A 16,028-nucleotide genomic window follows, 5' to 3' on the forward strand; every position below is an offset into this window, starting at 1 on the left:
TGATCTTGTTTAATCTCCTATCTTGTCTTTTTTTCCCTCGGTTCTTTGTACACAAATGTTATTGATTCCTTCCAGACGCAGCCATGTGCGGCAGGATAAACAGCGTGAAACTGGAGTTTCAACACCCATGTCTTCAGCTAACTGTGTGACTGCTCTAACAAACTGCTCCCCGCCCCCACGCCCAACCCCCGGGCTTAATTTACCCACAGACGGAGGCAAGGGCTCGAATTCCACACAATCTCGGTCTCACCTCTAGTTTTTACTTGGAATGGAGTGTTATTGTGTGGTTTGTGTGGTGGGCGTGATTGTTCCCAAACCAAAGGGCCCCAGCCGGATGCAGTCTGATGATCAGGGACAGAGGAGGAGCGAGCTAGCAGCTGTGCACATTAATGGGTTCCTAACTCCCAGCCCTTAGATTTTCCCAGGCTGTTTAAGGTCACGATCCCAGGGTACTGCATATCCACCCCCTACCACACTCCTTCTCACTCAGGTCTCCCCCTCCCCCACAGGGTCGGCTTTAAAGAGGGTGGAAGGTTTTCAGTGGTCTCAGATCTTACTTCTCGCCCTCTTGACATCTAAGGACTGAAAAGAACTTGGGGTGCCTTCTTAGGCAGGCTTCCGGAGGCCACAGCCTTCTGTCTTCCGGGGATTGGGGGCAGGAGGGCGGCTCAACGCGCTGGCAGTCATTGTTTGGGTATTGACTCAAAGGAGTCGGAGCTACAACGCACAGGAAAAAGGATGAGCTCATGACAGCTAAATGAAAAGATTCTTATCTTGGAAACAGCGGTTTTTTATGCAAAACAGGGGGTGGCAATGTGCCCCACAGAGTACATTCAACATCAGGGATTTCAAACAAGAAGCTCTTTTGCATACCTAGGGGAGCAGTAATGGGCCAGATTGTTCATTAATTAAAAAGAGGGGAGGAAGGCAATGAAAAACCCGAGCTCACACTTGCTGCAGAACTGAAATCATTCTTTTTGCCTTCCCCCCACAATCCCAGTTGATCAGCTGAGAGACAAATGCTTTTCCATTTTAACCACCTCTGGAGAAAGGAGGGGGAAGGCTGAGGCTGAGGGAAGGGTTGGGTAGGGAGAAACTAGAAGTCACAGATAAATAGAACAGACTTGATCTCTCAGCCATTTCTATTTGGTGTTGAAATGTATTATCCGGAAGTCCTGGAGTTTTGTTGCTTTCTTTTTCCACCCAGGAGATTTACCTTCCAGTTCTGTTTGATTCTGTATGAAAGAACTCTGAAAAAAATCCTTCACTGGAGAGAAAGAGAGAAATGAAAGGGGGGATCAGGAATATGTCCTTTGACTGTGGATCTCTATTTCCCCAACTTTGACATGTATTCCCCTGGCAGGGGGGTGGGAGAGGGAGAACTAGAATTATGGCTGTCCTGGCAATTTCAGAATGTAGGTCACCCACTAAATGGGTGATGCCATAAGTGGGGTATAGAGTTGAATGCGGTTGCGTATGGGAGGCACCAATACCACCCACACATCCTTCCTACCAGTCAGGCTGCTTCGTCCTTCCATTCTCCATCTTTTAATTTAGGAATCAGTACGGTTATCACTTGTCAAGTGCTTCCTTCCACCTTGCCTCATACCTTCGATCCTCTCATGGCATGCCATTTTATTCACATGTTTGAGCTTCTAAGAGATGGGTGGGTAATTTTGCTCTTGTTGTAGAAATAAGGGAACTGGCCAGCTTGAGACCTATTGTTTTAGAGTAACGGAAGTAGAGGAAACTAGTAAACAAAGGCACAGGAAGATGATGACACCACTGCCTGCAACTCTGGAGCAAAATAAGAGGTATGTGGCTACACAAAGAAGTCCTTGGAATGCCATTGGACTGCAACTAAAGTCAACAATCATGGGAAAGGCAGAAATACTGGTTTTTGGAAGTGTAAGAGAAAGAAAAAACCCCTGTAGTGCAGCAGAGAAATGAGAAGATGCCCCAGAGTGGTGTTATAGGCTAGAGGTAAGGAGTCTGTGTAAGCCTCCAGGAATGCAGACTTTTCTACTGTGCAAAACTATTGCAGAGTCATAGTAACAAAAACATCATGGTATTATACATAAACAAACATGTAGACCAATAGAATAGAATAGAGGTACTAGAAATAAATCTACGCAGCTACAACATTCAGTTCTTGATAACAGTGCCCAAACCGTATGTGCTGGTTTGAATGAGAATGGCCCTCACAGGCTCACATTGAAGGGGTTTAGCAGACCTGAACGTGGTAAACATGGCTCTGGCAGACAATACCTTTCCCCAGTTCCCTTTGCCTAGCTGAATTGTTGGATTAAATTCCTAAAGCTAGCCACCATGGTCTGGTCCCTTATTTTGCCATTTCCTTTCCCTGAGGCTGATCACCAAGATCCAGCTAGCAAAAGTCCACCTTTGGCTACCCTAATTACATGCCCAGTCAAAACAATCTAACTCATTCTAATGCAGAGTTTCCCTTTTTCCCTTTATAAACTGCCATTTGCCTATGGGCCACGTTGTCTCCTCTCTACCCGGAGGCAGTCTTTTGACCTCCCCTTCCAGGGTAAATATCCCTTCCCCCTCCCTTGTTTCTGTTGCCTTCTCCCTCACTTTCTTTTTTTTATTATTTTATTTTTTTTAAAGAATTATTTATTTTATGTATATGAGTACACTGCGGCTGTCTTCAGACACACCAGAAGAGGGCATCAGATCCCATTATAGATGGTTGTGAGCCACCATGTGGATGCTGAGAATTGAACTCAGGACTTATAGAAAAACAGTCAGTGCTCTGAACCGCTGAGCTATCCCTACAGCCCTTCCCTCACTCTCACTCTCCCATTTTTTTCCCCTCTCTGGGGCAAATAAATCTCCTTTGTGCTGAGAATTTGGTCTTGGGTATCTTGTGATTCCAGTCCTTTCAAATATATTTGAATGCTTGGTTTCTAGTTGGTGGAACTGCTTAATAAAGCTTATGAGGCACGACCTTCTTGGAAATGTTATGTGACTTGGGGCTGGCTTTGATTTCAAAGGACTGTCATCATTCCCTGTTAGCTTTCTCTTCTTCCTGTCTGTGGACCAGGATTAAGCTCTTAGTTACTGCTCCAGCACCTGCCTGTCTGCCTGCTGCTGTGATCCCCATCAGTAAGGCCATAGCTCGAACTCTTTAAATGTAAGCTCCTAATAAACTATTTCTTCTATAAAGTTGCCTTGATCATGGTACCTTATCACAGCAATAGAAAAGTAATTAAGACACTATATGTGAAAGAATAAAAAAAAAACCCAGCTTTTAAAAATGTTTGCTGAGATCTCCATAAGACTGTTAAATTGATTGTTGTTTTATATCAAACAACTTTTATAATACTCATTTTTATTGTTACAATATTTTATAAATGTTAAGGAATCTGACAAAAAAAGATATTGTAGGTATTGAAGGGGGGGTCTCTGGGAGGAGTTGGGGTACAAAAGGGAAACAAGAATGTGATTTAATCCTATTTACTTAAACTTTTCTCATCATAATGCAATAAAAGTTAAAAAATTATCTATTGTCAACTTAAATAACGACAATTTTAAATAAACTAAAAAAAATGTTTGCTGAGAGTACTGGAAGAGTAAAACTAGATATTTATATCAACTTGCACAGAATAGTCCCTTCAAATTGGAGAAAAGATCTTAATGTAGAATTGAAAACATTGAAACTGCTGGGGGAAAACATTTCAAGGAAGAGGTATGGGAAATGCTTTCCTTTTTCTGGGTGTGCTGGAATGGATATGTTTCTTATGATCTGATGCCATATGACCACCATCATCACAGATGCCAAGGAGAGCATCCTCAAGCAGTTGTCCATTGAGCAGCACCTGTAAAAATATGACCAGTAGATCCTTAAGGATGGAAAAATTCTGGGTGAGTGTGACTTCAACTGCCAAAGTCCAGCCTTGGCTTGGAAAGGGGTTCTGAGGAAGGAGTGTCTGGGAGCCTCGAAAAAAACAACTCAAAATCAAATTATGTTTTACAAGCTGAAGGCCTATGTTCTGCTTGAGACAGCTTTCTTTTCAAATTCTAAAGCCTCTCTGGATAACTCATCTATTGTACACAAAAAGCCCAGTCTTTTATTGACCTATCAATTCAGTCATTATCCCAGGTTCTCTTTTGATTATCCCAAGAGTCAGCATCCCATGACTCCTTGATTCTTAGAAACAGCAAGCACCTTTTTAATATTGCAAATGAATTCAGAGATCTCTCTGCTTTTGTAAACATAGATAATGAACTAGCTTGGTGGGATCCTATCCTGAGATTACCATTTTCATCACATCTGGGCCCAACCTAGCTCTGTTCCAGGATGAACTTGAACTCAGGAATCTGCCAGCCTTTGTATCTGTCTGCCTATGTATTTTTCTGACAAGCTGCCTCACAGTACAGCTAGCTGCCTTTGTTCTTTCAGGTCTGCAAAGCTCCTTATATGATTCATATTGCATCCTTATATTTTGCATACTTGAGAAATTTTATATATGTATATATATGTATGTATATACACACACACATATATATAATGTATATATATATTTTTTTTTTGAACTCATGTTTTTAGAGTTCTTTCCTACAGCCTGAAGGGTTTTCCTGAAGGTCTTAGCATTACAATTTTTTGGACACATTAGCCACACCCTCAACTCCTGGACTTGTACTATCTCTGATTATCATGGAGTCATTAATCTTGGTAGAGAAGACTTTCTTCAAAGGAAGAACATGCAAATTTGTACATTATTATACAAACAAGCTTTATGTCCACAACAACCATCAACACTTGTGGAACCCCATACCCTGCTGACTCTTTCCCAGGAGCTCCATGCCACACTGTTTTTTTATATGGCTGAGCTGGATTCGACATTCAACAGGGGCACAGCACAGCCGTGGGCACCAGTCACAATGGGCCTGGTCTTCTGACCAGACAATGCTTCTGGAGCCCTGTACATTGAACCCTTCTCCAGCCCCCTGGAGTTTCTAGATTTGAAGAAGCCACAGAATTCTGAAGGCAGTACCAATGAAGAAGCCATGCAGTGAGGGTCCTAGGTCAGCCCTGAAAGCCCTTTCTTTCCCCAATTAAAAAATGATTGCTGTCTTGTTTTCTACTGCTTTGATAGAGACCCAGGAAAAAAGCAACCTGGGGAGGAAGGGTTTATTTCTACTTATGCATCCGCTTTGGCAATCCATCATTGAAGGAAGCCAGGGCAGGTATTCAAGCAGGAGACTGGAGGCAAGAACTGAAGCAGAGGCCATGAAGGAATGCTATTTATTGGCTGTTTCTCCTGCCTTGCTCAACCTGCTTTTAACTAATATACCCCAGGACCACCTTCCCAGGCATAGCATTATCCACAATGGGAAGAGTCCTTCTACATCCACCATTAATCAAGAAAAATTCCTACAGATTTGTTTACAAGCCAGTCTGATGTAGGCATTTTCTCAATTGAAGTTTCCTCTTCTCATATGACCCTGCCTTATGTTAAGTGGACAGAAAAACGAACCAACACAGATATCAAAAATATCTTTCCAGAGCTTGAAGATGACTCAGTCGTTAAAAGCACAGGTACCAGGGGACCCAAGTTAAGTTCCTAGCACCAACATGGTGGCTTGCAACCATCCAAAACTGCAATTTGAGGCAATCTGATGACTTCTTCTAGTTTTCATGGGTATCAGACATGCATGTGGTGCAAGAAAAACATGTGTACTTAGACATTGTTTTACTAGGCTAGCTATAATATATTATATATATATATATATATATATATATATATATATATATATATATATAATAGCTAGATATAGCTCAGTGAGAAGAGTTCTTCCCTACTATATATGAAACCCTAAACTCAATTCCCAACATCACATAAAAAACTAGAGGCAGTGACACACACCTACAATCTCAACACTTGGGAAGGAGAGGCAAGAGAAATACATGGTGTTTAAGGCTAGCCTGAGATATATGATACCTTCTCTCAAAAACATCAAAACAAAGCACAGTTTATTTGCTAAAAAGCAGTTAGTTACCTACAAACAGAATAAAAGCCTGGCTATCTGCCTATATCTTTTATGTCTCTTTTACTATGGAACACATATTTATTTTTGCAAGTGGCATATAATCTATTAATTAATTTGGGTTTACAGTTTGATGGTTTATGGTCAGGAAGTGGAGAAAGAACTCTGCCCTTGGAATGGTGCTGCTTGCATTTAGGGTGGGCCTTCCTATCACAATTGAACACTTTAAAAATTGTTCTCTCTCATGGGAGTGGTAAAAAACCTCAGTGGGTAAGGATGCTGGCTGCCAAGGATGCTGGATGACCTAAGTTTGATCCCAGGAACCAAAACAGTGGAAGGAGAAACCTCCATATGTACCATAACACACACACACACACACACACACACACACACACATACACACACACACACAAACACACACACACACAATTTTCTTTTACAAACATGCCCAAAGACTTGTTTCCTTGGTGATTCTAATTCTTATCAAGATGATAGTGTATACAGTCTAAATGTCTGTCTAGAAACCAGTGATACCTAACCTAGCTTATCACTCTTCAAGGTTGAAGGGACACACATAATCAATGACTGAGACATCTTACTGTTAGCCTTTCTTACAATGTCCTGTTCCAGATTCTCAAAAGGTACTTGTACAGTACTAGTACTAGTCATTTTCCCAATGTACAGCCACCTTGGATTCTATGAACAGAAAATCCATTAGCACAAGGCCACCCCCTGATGAGGTCCAAGATGCATCCTGGATTATAAGTAGTCATGTTCTGAGAATCATCTGACAGTATCCCTTTGTTGGACCACAGTGCAGAGCCAAGTATAAACTAAGCTATACTTGGATAGAGACTATTTAATTATGCATGCCTCTTATCCCAGGGTTTAATTTTTTTTTCTTTTTTAAGACCTAAAGCAGTAACTCCTCAAACAAAGTGGAGGTAACCAGACCCTTTATCTGTTCCATTTACTAGTGCACACATAGATCAAATTTCTTTTCTCTGCCTTTACCTTTGTTCATCCCTTTAATTGGCACATTGGATTGGGCGCCCAAGACTTGCCTATACGGATTGCTTAAGTGAGGGGTTTCCCCAAAACTCCAGCTATAACAACAAAGGAAACAATCAACCAACAGAGTAAAGAGATAACCTACACAATGGAGAAAAATTATTTACCAGCTAATCATTGGACAAGAGATTAGAGTCCAGAATATATAAAGAACTATGAAAACCAAACCCCCCAATAATATAATCAATTAGTGGACAAATGAACTCATAGGCACTTCTCAAAAGAGAAATAGCCAAAATGTATATGAAAAATTGTTTAGCATCTTTAACAATTAGGGAAATGCAGAGTAAAACTAGATTAAGCTTCCATCCCATCCTAGTCAGAATTACTATATCAAGAAAACAAAACAATGATTGCTGGAGGCAATATAGGGAAAATAAAAGTTCATACAATGGTGGTGAGAGTGAGAAGCAGTGCAACTAAACACAGCCAGCAGCGGCATGAAGATCTTCCTGCTTAGGAACCTCCACTCATGTGGTTTTTTCTCTCTCCTCTTTCTTTCTCTCTCTCTTACTTTCTTCCTTTCTTTCTTTTTCTTCCTTCCTTCCTTTCATTTAAATTATGTTTTAGTTCTAGAGATTAGAAATCTACTATCAAAATGCCAGCAGGTTCAGTGCATGATGAGTTCTTGCTCCGTGTCACATTCTCACATGATACAAGGTGGAAGGGCAAAAGGGCTTTTACATGTTAGTTCTGAAAATTCTTTATATTTTCTGGATATATGTTCCTTACTAGCCTATGGGACACCTTTTCCTCCCTTCCTCCTTCCCTCCCTTCCTCCCTTCCTCTCTTCCTTCCTTCCTTCCTTCCTTCCTTCCTTCCTTCCTTCCTTCCTTTCTTCCTTCCTTCCTTCCTCCCTTCCTTCTTTTCTTTCTTTCCTTCATTCCTTCTTTCTTTCATTCCTTCTTTCATACTCCAAAACCAAGCACATGCTAGGCAGGCACTCTACCATTGAGATATGCCCTTAGGCTAGCTTGCCAATTTCTAAAAGAAAAAAAATTCTGGAAGTTTCACTAAGATTATGTTGATCTATAGACCAGATTAGGAACACCTGTGATCTTAAGCCCACTGAAACTACTATCCATAAACATGGGATTCTTCTCCATTTGTTTAGCTCTTGCTTTCATCAATACCTTGTAGTTTTTCTACAGTCATATATTGAACAAACTCTGTTAGATTTATTGCTAAATATATCATTTGGATCTTGTTATTGAAAATGATACTGTTTGTTGATTTTCAACTTCTAATTGATATTATTATGACTTTTATATTAACCTTACATTTTATGACTTTGCTAACTTATTTGTTACTTGCAGTAACATTTTTTTTTATTTTGGTTCTGAAGATTGAATTTATAGTCATTGCATAAACAAGGCACATACCAACCACTCTACCAGTTGGGACTCTTTATGTAGGTGACCATGACATCTATGAATAAGAACAACCTTATTTCTTCTATATCAACTCATATCTTTTGTGTTCTATGTCAACTCATGTTCTTTTTGCTTAATTTCCCTGGCTAGAACTACCAGTACAATGTCAAACTGAACTAGCAAGAATGGACACCGTGTCCTCTCTCTGGTACCTTAGAGGAAGAAAGTTAAAGTGTGATATTATTTTTGGATTGTTCATAGATATTCTTCAATTCTTAGTTTTCTGAGAGTTTTAAAAATATCACAAATTAATCTTTATTTTGTCAATTGTATTTTCTGCATCTATTGAGATAGCTATATGTTTTTTAATTTCAGTTTGATGACATGGTAAGTTATACTGAGTGAATTTAAAATTTTAGTCAGGCTTGTGTTCTTAGGATAAAATTTATTTGACTGTAAAGTAATGTCCTTTTATATTTTTTGCTGGATGTGACAAGTCAATATTTCTGGGAGGATTATCTGTTGTATGTTCATGAGGGATAGCCTTCAGCAGCTTTCTTATAGAATCTTTGATATGATATTAATTGGGTGAATTAGAAATGATTTTCAAGCCGGGCAGTGGTGGCACACACCTTTAATCCCAGCACTCAGGAGGCAAAGCCAGGTGGATTTCTGAGTTTGAGGCCAGCCTGGTCTACAGAGTGAATTCCAGGAAAGCCAGGGCTGCACAGAGAAACCCTGTCTCAAAAAAACTAAGAACAAAAAAAGAGATAGAGACAGAGACAGAGACAGAGAAGAGGTTTTTTTTTTAAGTAGTAGGGAAAAATAATGATATAAGGGTGTAAAGTTTCTCTGATTTGAGTTTACTTGCTGTTAGCCTACAAAACCACATTTGACCTTTCTTCCTACAGCAAAAGATGGTGATTCTTCTAACTGCTTAGAATTTTTTTCTTGTTTCCTTTTTGCAAGCCAAGAGTACAATGCATAAAAGCAGCTTACTTTCTGCTTGTGATAGTCAGCTAATTAGATATGCTAGAAGATCTGTGGTCACATATTTTCTATAGTTAAGGTTCACTTGAATGAGCCCCAGAGCGCCTGTGCACATTGTCACCAGTGTTGAAGGCTTGTTGAGGGGGAGTGAATGGGAGCACTTCTAAATCGGCACCTTTGCTTAGTAAAGATCTGAGAGTCCTCTATAGTACCCTGAGTATTTAACAAGCACTCTGATGCTGAGTAATGATTACAGCTGTACATAAAATAGAAAAATTAGAGTCTCAGTTGCCTGCTTAATATGTAAATGTATCCAGTTATGTGTGAGTGCTTTTAATGAAGTAACTTGCACTTCTGTTTCCTACATTGAGAGTAATTGATGAAAAAATACTTTACAATCCCATCAGAAACTAGCAGCCAGCAGGCTATTTCAAAGAGCCCATGGTTCTGCCTGGCCTGGGGCTAGGAGGACTTGGTTTTAGCTCAGCTTCACAGCTGGTTTCTCCTTCCTTTGGCATTAACAAGTAGATTTTCTTATCTACATCTGAGCTTAAATCCTTGTTAATGAAGGGTTGTGGCATGATTCCACTCACCTACACATCTACAATTGGTTTCTCCCAACATACAGATATGGATGATAAAAAGCAGCAGCCCCCAGCTTCTGTGCGGAACGCTCGGCTTATAGCATTCCCTTCATTTATCACAGCAACATCTGGAAAGAGTGCACTTTACGTACCATTGCTTTACAGGGGAGAAGCAGAGGACCAGAGATGGGAAGTCCTGTACCAGTTCTTGCCCTTCCACTTATGGGCTAGACTGGGGTTCAATTTCAGATCTCCATGGCTATGTCTTGTGCACAATTATGATACCTCACTGTTAAGGATGGTGAAGTTTATCTGCAAGAATTCTTTCCTTTATGCATTTGTAACGATGTAGGCTTAGAAAGCTGAAGAGTGTTCTATGTAATTACAGTGAAGTCCTAGATGTAGGCAGAGACGAATTGAGTACCTCATCTGGATACACACACAGGTGAAAACTGATCTCCTGAAAGGACAATGCTTTAAATGGCATGTATTTTGAAATCTGACTTAAGAAGAGCATTTGACTTTTACCCGTTGTTTCTGGTCATGAGGAGCTTCAGGTCCTTGGCAAAGGATTCACAGTAGCCAGACAAGTAAGTGTGTCTTGTTGGAAAAATAGTGGCACACACAACAGGCACATCTTGAATTATCACACACACACACACACACACACACACACACACACACTCCTCACAGTTGTTCACAGCGATTCCTTTTTATTTCTATTTCACAGATAAGTAAACTGAGTCACAAAGAGGCTTGCGAGGTTACGACTCCTAACAATGGGTAGAACTGAGATTTGAATGTACAGTGTAGTAACTCTAGACTTGTGCTTTTTTTTCTGCACTAGCCACATGTGACTGTGAAGGGAATGAAATTCATTATTAAAATGCATTTTCTTGTTTATGCTACATTTCGCATTGCTCAAATGGCACATGTGAGAAGTGGCTGCTGTGTGGGATGATGGCTCTGAAGTGTATGACCATCATCACAGAGAGCTCTACTGTACAGTCCTAGGCTAGTTCCTGTGCTTTTAAAAAGTCAAATGGTCCCTGCATATTGTAGCCAGCACAAAAGAAAATCTGAATATAACTCTGCTATGTTCTTTGTTCATTTCTGGTTTTCTTTCTTCCCAGATTGATGTCCCTTTCCTTTTGAGATTGATTGATGTGCAAGATACTATTTTCGGTCAGTTAGAAACTAGGTTGTGAGGGTGCTGGAGAGAGATAGATCAGCCATTAAGAGTTCAAACTGCTCTTGCCAAGGATCCAAGTTTGATTTCACCTACATTAGGCAGTTTATAACCACAGCTAATTCCAGATCCAGGGGGATCTGATACCCCCTATTGAACTCTGTGGGTATCTGCACATTTATACACATGATAATGATAATAATAATAATAATAATAATAATAATAATAATGAGCTTTTAAAAAACCCTGTGCTCTAAGGCACTGAGTAATGAGCAGGTGAGGAAGCTTGCTTGCTACCAGGCCTGACAACCTGAGTCCAATTCCTCAGCCCCACGTGGTGACAGGAGAGAACTGACTCTGGCAATGGTCCTCTGACCTCCACGTGCATGCTATACCATGCGTATGTTTGCATGTGTGCATATACAAAAACAAGTAAGTGTAAAAATTAAAATAAGCTAGGCTTTAACCTATCATCTCTATCTTGACATAGTAAATATATTCAATTGTGGGAAAATTAAAGCAAATGTAGAATGTTTTATTAGTCAAAGATGTTTCTTTTTTTTTAATTTTTATTTTACTGAGTACACTGTAGCTGTACAGATGGTTGTGCCTTCATGTGGTTGTTGGGGACTGAATGTTTAGGATCTCTGCTCACTCCAGTTAACCCTGCTTGCTCAGCCCCTGGTTGCTCAGGCCCAAAGATTTATTTATTATTATACATAAGTACACTGTAGATGACTTCAAACACACTAGAAGAGGGCGTCAGATCTCATTACCGGTGGTTATGAGCTACCATGTGGTTGCTGGGATTTGAACTCAGGACTTTCTGAAGAGCAGTCAGTGCTCTTACCTGCTGACCCATCTCACCAGCCCTAGTCAAAGATATTTCTGTGACCATTTTCCATATAAATAAATTTGTAATTTTTTGGTTTTGTTTTGTTTGAGACAGGGTTTCTTTGTGAAACCCTGACTGCTCTGGATCATGCTCTGTAGACCTATAGAGGCTGGCCTTGAACTCAGAGATCTGCCTGCCTTTGCCTCCCAAGTATTAGGATTAAAGGCACCACCACCTAGCAAGTTTTCATTTTCTGAAACAAGGTTTTGATATGTCTATAGTCTATGTTGGCTTTGAACTCATATTGTAACCCAGGCTGTTTTCACATGTCTGCTATTTCTCCAGCCTCGTGACTGCTGAGATTAGAGGCAATCATCACTGTGTCCAGTCATACAGTTCTTTAATGTGTGAACATTACTAGTAAGACATCCCAACTTCTTATGCATCACACATTTGTGCAGTAAAATGTCAGTTTATCAGCCAGGATGTGGATTTTTCAAATGGAATGGGTAAGTATGATATTAGAAATTAAAACATTCAGCTATATTTCAATAAAGAAACATGAGGATTATAAAAAAGGAAATGTAACTGATTGGTCCAGCCTCCCTTACTAACCATGTTGATCACTACTCACCCTGACCTCAAATTTCAGCATTGTTCTTAAAACTGTTTTAGACTTATTTATTTTATGTGTCTGAGTATTTTGCCTGCATGTATATAGGTGTGGCACACATATACTAGATGTGAGGATTAAGCAGCAGACAGCACCTTAGTGGCCGCCGAGGTAAGCTGCACAGATCACGCCATGCGACAGATCTAACACAAGAGATTTATGAGGGGAGAAGTGAGAGAAAGACCATCTTGGAGTGGGGATGTGAGAGAAAGAGACAGAGAGACTGGGAGGCAGAGAGAATGAGTCGGAGAGCTGTGATGTCAGGAAGGACCTTTTGAAGGTGTGTGTGTCATACAGACAGTGGAAATATGCTGCACCTGGTACCAGTGTAAACTGATGAAGGCAGGATGGGGAAGGTTCCTGATTTATAACACAAGTGCCTGTGGAGATCAGAAGAGGGCACCAGATCCCTGGAACTGGACTTATGGATGGTTGTGAGCCCCAGTGTGGTTAGATCAAACCAGGGTATTCAGCAAGAGCAACAAGTGTTTTTAGCCACTGAGCCATCTCTCCAGCCCCTTCAACATTGGCTCAACATTTAAAAAAGTTAATTCTTTTTTTAATAACTTACATTTAATGTGTGTGTGTGTGTGTGTGTGTGTGTGTGTGTGTGTGTGTACATGTGCCATGGCATCATGGCATATCTATGGAGATCAGGGAGTTGCTTCTTTCTTTTCACCATGTGGGTTCTGGGTACTAAACTAGATCATCAGGCCAGGTGATGAATCTTCTCTGCCGAACCACCTCACAGGCCATTTGGCTATCCTGCAATTCTTTATTACCAATCAAATCCAGCTGGGGGCATCCGGGAATGTGGCCTTTTTGGGAGCCAAATTGAATTGAGACAGCATTAGAAACAGTGTCTCTCTCTCTCTTCTGGAAATAGAAAGCATTTCTTTTTGTTGCTGACCAAGGCCCATATATGTAGACAGTTATTAACAAAGAAATCAAAGGTACTTTCCACACTGCCTAGTATTCTAACTTCCTGAATCCAGCTAACCTTCCTGATTGGTGTGCATGGGTTAGAAGGAAACCCTGGGAAGATGAGTTGTTGCTCAAGGCTAAGTAGGGAGCTGAAAGACCTCATAGGGGTCACCAAGGTGAACGGATTGCTTTCGATGTGATTCAAGGGGCTTTCTGAACACAGAAACAGGATACCAAGGCTCTTTTGCAGAAAGCAATTTATTATGTACTAGTATAGTCTGTGAGGGATATTTCCTTAAAGACAGAGCCCTGAATATAATGAAGCAGAGCTTTTAATATATTTCCTTCCTCTTTGTTTTCTGCCAATTAGCCACTCTATGGTTCTTCTCTTTCCAGCAAATGGTTAAAATAAACCGGTCACAACCCGAAGTGGGTTGGAACCATCTATCTGCTTTGCTATTAGTTCTGAGGCAGCTGCTGGTCACCCTTCCCTCCTAGCTCCTACCACATAGAAAGACCTAGAGCAAACGCTGAGTTGATGCTTTGTTCAACGCGGAGCCCTTGAGAATCTTCCTGTCAGAGATATCCTGACAACAAAGTTCCAACAAGGAGGGCCAGGTCTTAGGAGAGACTCTTGCTTCTTTATTAAGCTACTTTATGAAGGGGCTACCAGCAACCTGGTTAGTATGCTGGGACAGGCCTGGATGAGTTCAGCAGTAGTTGGTTAAACGAAGCCCTGTTCTGGCAGAAGTAATTTCTCCCAGGAGTCTATTGAACAAAAAATATTCTGACACTTAGTAGCAAGTTGTAGTAAGTAAGTCTTCAGGATTGCTGTACCAGGAGGAGGCTGAGCTCAACTTCAACTACTTGGAGGGCAAGTGGAGATGCATAGCTAGCTGACGATCATTTCCAACAGGAATTTGATTAGACATTGGGAGCTGGGGATTTATGCCAAACGGACTGAAATGAAAATGATTCTTAGTAAAAATCTCCCCCCCCCCCCCCCGGCGTTGGGAATTGAGTGCAGGGTGGTCAGGATATTCTAAGACTTAGGCATTAATGGTGGAAAGTCGAAGAATTGATCAGCTATCAAGGATGATCAGGATTCCTTGCTAAAGGTAAGCTGAGGACCCGACCAAGGATAAGACCTGGTTAAAAAGAGAGCTTCGAGGCACCTGAATAAAGTTGAATCAAGGAGGAAACCTTGTTGTTCCTAGTCTACTGGGAATGGAGTTTTGTTATTAGGTCTAACAGTTGCTATGGCAGGAACTCAGGGTGCTCCCTCTGAATGCCAGCCTGGTCTGGGAAAAATGTTCTCTTCTCACCTAGCTACAAATGTCAAGAAAGATATAAATGAATGTGGCCAATCAAAACGAAGCTGCCTTCCCGAAAATCCACCCTACCATCAGGACTAATCATCAACCAATTAGGACTGTCATGTGCTGCATGGAAGGAAATTGATTTCATAGAGACCCAACCTAACCGAAAGTGGACTGCTGCAAAATGGAAAATGCCAGTTTGTATTCTTATGGATAGTTCTATTATTGCGTTATTTACTGAATTCTTTGTAATAGACTAAGGGAGGTTGATAAAAACCTGTTACTTTTTTTTTGTTTAGCTGTAGAGTGAATTTTCTCCGCACAGACTGGCCTACCAATCTGTTTTACTCCTAAGGATGCGAGTCGAGTATCAGAGCTGGTGGTGCAGTGTGTGCGCTGCTGATTAGAATCTTCTGAACTTTGAAAACTCCAGGCTTGATCCTTACTAAGCCCTTGTCAATGAAGGAGGAATGAGATAACTATATGTTTAACATGCTTTCCTGGTGATTCTCATTAGCAGCTTGGCATGGGGCCATAGGCTTGCATTGTGGGTTGACTAAAGACAGTACTGGTTTGTTGGGGAGGGAAGGGGATGAGGGAAGGTGGAAGGGGATTCCTTGATCCCTTTCTCCAACACGGGCTCCTGCCATATTTGGAGGGCTCAAGATCTGTGTGCTTATGGAAATGGCAAATTAAGTGAAGATGGCAAAGGCTGCCACACTGGCTTTTTAGGCCTCCCCTCTGGGGCTTCTGTTGTCCCTCAGACATCTGGACCTTCACTTTTTTCCCCATCTTTTCTGAATTAAATAAAGCCTGCTCTTTTAAAAGAGGCTGGTTAACAAAGATCCGAACATTGTAATGGTGAAGTGGACACAAAGCCCCATCCCTAACCAAGAAGCTATTTGCAATTAATGCCTGTTGGGAAAGGGAAAATCAGTTTTCCCCCATGCAGTGTTGCTGGGTATACCACGCCAGGGCAGGCCCCTTGTCCCTGTGTGTGTGTGTGTGTGTGTGAGTGTGTGTGTGTGTGTTCGTGTTCTGCTTTGTTTTGTCTG

At 41.0% G+C, this 16,028-nt stretch overlaps 1 pseudogene; it reads left to right on the top strand.

Moving 5' to 3' along the window:
- The first annotated feature begins 3,749 nt into the window (after nucleotides 1-3,749).
- LOC116091329 lies at nucleotides 3,750-5,043 on the top strand (annotated as a pseudogene).
- Nucleotides 5,044-16,028: the final 10,985 nt, after the last annotated feature.

Source organism: Mastomys coucha, chromosome X (genome assembly GCF_008632895.1).
Source record: "Mastomys coucha isolate ucsf_1 chromosome X, UCSF_Mcou_1, whole genome shotgun sequence".
Taxonomy (NCBI): domain Eukaryota; kingdom Metazoa; phylum Chordata; class Mammalia; order Rodentia; family Muridae; genus Mastomys; species Mastomys coucha.